The following is a 3912-nucleotide window of genomic DNA, read 5'->3' on the forward strand; positions in this document are numbered from 1 at the left end:
CTTGTATTGCTTGATTTGCAGCCTAAGGAAAAAGTTGAGCTCGCCCATCATCGACATCTCGAATTCCCTGCTCATAGTTTCTGCAAATTTGACCACAAGTGCATGAGAAGAACCAAAAAAATAATATCATCCACGTAAATCTGAACAAGTAAGAAATCATTACCATGCTTAAGAGTGAACAAAATTTTATCAGCTGACCCCATCACATACCCATATCCTAGCAAGAAAGATCTAAACTTATCATACCAAGCCCTATATGCCTTCTTAAGTCCATACAAAGCTTTCTGAAATTTGTATACTCTATGTTGACCGCCAAGTTACATCTATCACCTGTATACTATAAGACAAGCAAACACATATCTCTAACTCTAATTCCAATTAGTCCATAATTAATATGTTCAAATGGTATCTTAAATCAATTCAAATCACATCAAAGCCCAAACAAAATCGAAAATCATTAAACCAAATAAATAATAATCTTAATCACTTATCACAAATAAATCAAGACACGTTTAACTTGATTTCTCGTTTTCGATCGTGAAGGTAGCATCGTGAGCGTGCTAATGAATCCGTCGCCCACGTGCGTGACGAGGTGCATTAGCACGTCACACACGTGCCCCCTCGAGCATCATGAGGCCAGCGACGAAGCTAGAACGCGTGTAATCTGATTGATCGATGGATGGATCCATCAATCAGATGGGGATAGCGTGATCTATGAATGTGTCCATGTAAAGGAAAGGAACTTGGGAGGGAGTCCTGGAGTTCTCGCTGGAAGTTGTCGCAGAACCTTGCGCCTCTCTGTTTGAGTCGAGCTCCTCGCCACAACACTCAGACGACGCGGCATCCGATCGAGCTCCCTACCACAAATCGAGGTGCCTACTGTCGATTCAGTGCCCCGCCACTAGATCGAGGTGCGCTGTCGCCAATGGGCTTCAGTGCCGCCGCCGCCGCCGTGTTGGTCTTCCGTGCTTCAGAGACGCCCACGCCATGGCCCATCTCGAGTGGAGGTCGCGAGGTCGCTGCCATGTCATGCATGGTTTACGCGCTCCGTCGCGACCAGCCGGCCACAGACTTCGATGACAAGGATTCCAAGCCCACCTCCCGCTACAGGAGGCCGCACGCCCACGAGGAGGATTGGCAGCCGCGGCAGCGGCCTGGACATAGCGGCGTGAGGCGCTGCGCAAGATACGGTACCTGGGGATGCCGTGATTGACAGATACGAGGACGAGCTGGTGATCAAACAAGGATCGAGGATGAGCAATAATCCTATATGTGTATGCAGGCATGCACAAATCTGTATCCGAGAGAGCTTCAAAGCAAAAGGCAACAGCAAGGAGCCAACAGGAAAGAAGCATGAAAATTAATGACTACGTGCGCATGCAGCCATGCGTGTTCTTCATACGAGACTTGGTGTTTTACAGGCAAGAAATCAATAAAAAAAAGGGGCACGAAAGCAATTTAGCCACACCCAAAACATCGCGAGTAGCGGTGGCGTTATTACCAATACCGAGCAATCCGAGGATAGCGACAGTCGGAAGTCGCGGTGTGCGTCGTGGAGGGGCACAATATATGGTTCGTCGTGCTGCCCATGGCCTTGGGCTACCTGAGGAGGCAGTGTTCCAGGAAACCCCATGAAGAGCAGCATAGCCAACTACATGCAGCGGTAGCATGGGGATGAACCAACGGTGCCGGAAAAAAAAAAAGATGAAATAGCATACGAGCACGAGAAGCTCAGGGTCAACCGGTCAGGGTTCATGCCAAGCAAAAGCAGCTATTAGCCAAAATCTTCCAAGCTTTACACTATGATGAGCCTATGATTGAGTTCTGATATACTTAAAAAAAACTATTTTTCGAAACATCTAAGATATCTTTTCACAGATGGTTTATTTAAAAAATCGTTTGGACAGTTGACGAGAGCCTTCTGCGGTTACAAACCGTTTGTGAAAATAAATTTTCACAGACGGATCCTTATGTGAACCGTTTGTGATAATATATCTATTACAGGCGGTTCACATAAGGATTCGTCTGTGAAAATGACCACCTCTAGAAATAATCATCCATTAAAAAATTTATAATTTTTTCATATCAAGTCGGACGAGGAAAAACTCTATATAAAAATTGTAGCCTTCAACGAGATCTACAACCTTGCAGTTGATATTTTTTTTTATTTGAAGTCATTTAGAGGTCCAAATAATCGTTTTAAGTTTCAAACGATTATTTGGATATCTAAATGATTACAAATGAAAACAATTTCAACTACAAAGTTTTAGATCTCGTCGAGGGCTATAATTTTCATATAGAGTTTGTCCTCATCTGATTTTGTATGAAAAAATTATGAATTTTTTAAAATAAGTTGTTACTTATTTCTACAGGCGGTTCCTTATACGAACCGTCTGTAATAATTAATGGTCATTTCTATAGGCGGTTAATTAGGTGAACTGCCTGTAAAAATAGGTGACAGTTTATCTTAAAAATTTTCATAACTTTTTTCATACGAAATCGAACGAGGACAAAATTTATATGAAAATTATAGCTCTTGACGAGATCTACAACTTTATAGTTGAAAAGTTTTTCATTTAAAGTTATTTAGATGCTAAATAATCATTTAAAGTTTTGGATTGAAAATATCAAAAGAATTACATATGTTAATATGGTCAGTAGTAGTTCTGTGGTGGGATGATAAGGAGGGTTCGCGCGAGCTGAGAGGTTTTGAGTTCGAGTGCCAAAAACCATGTAGCGCATGCATTTCGCACGAAAAAACACTTGACTTGTGACTTGCGACCGCGGGAGGTGCCTGATCGGTAATTATTTTTTTTTGCTTTTTTTTCAGTCAAAAAATATCGATTCGGGGACCGATTATCACAGGCGGATCGCTTAAGGAACCGCCTGTAGAAATAAAATTTTCACAGGTGGTTCGCTTAAGGAACCGCCTTTGAAAACTTATTTTCACAGACGGTTTTTTAAGTGAACAGCCTGTAAAAATCGTTCATTTTTATAAGCATTCGATCATAGGTGAGTGCGTTAAATGTCTGTGAAAACGAGTTACCATCCGCCTCTAGAAATAGTTTTTGTAGTAGTGGATTTCAATATTATTTAGCATGGATGTCAAGTCCGCCGACATCCTTGAAGAAGGCAGTATTGAGTTGCTATTGTGTAGCCCAAATAACTTTCATGTCCTTTGGAATAGTTGGTGAATAAATATGCTTAAATAGGCCATTCGGGCTAGCCCAGCACGGGCCCAGTTCGGTACGGTCCGGCTACAGTACGGCCCGCGGGTCGTGCAATGCCGACCCGCGTGCCTCCCTCTCGGCCCACGGCACGACCCGTCGGTGACTGTGCCGTGCCGGGCCAGCCCGAGCATGATTTTGGTCCGGCGGGCTGGTTGGCCTGACCGGCCAAAATAGATAAAAAAATATATAGAAAATAAAAAAATATAAAAAATATAAAAAATATAAAAATAGCTACAAAATTAAAAATATATTTAAAAAATAAAAAATAACAAGACATTTGCGTGCCGGACCAGATCGTGCCGGGCCGTGCCGATCTGGGCTGGTCGTGCTTGTGCCGGTCCGACTCGGCCGGGCCGTGCCATACCGGCCCGTCGTGCCGCGCGCTCGACCCAGAAACGACCCGTGGCCTCGTACTTTGCTGGTCCGACCCGTCTCGACTCGAACCGTGCCTACAGCGAACCGGCTCAACAGACACAGCCTATTTAAACATCTTTAATGGTGAATATGTAGGTGGTGCCTTCTGCTGACATGAAAGGAGTTACCTCCTCCTCGACACCTCTGCAATCGTCATGCTCCAGAACCATTCTTCTTCTTCAGGAGTTCATGAGAGTGAGCATGGATGTCCAATAAAATAATCCGCGACCATCGTAGAGTTAATTAGGATTTGGTTACGGCCTCCAAA

Source organism: Phragmites australis, chromosome 12, assembly GCF_958298935.1.
Source record: "Phragmites australis chromosome 12, lpPhrAust1.1, whole genome shotgun sequence".
NCBI classification, from domain to species: domain Eukaryota; kingdom Viridiplantae; phylum Streptophyta; class Magnoliopsida; order Poales; family Poaceae; genus Phragmites; species Phragmites australis.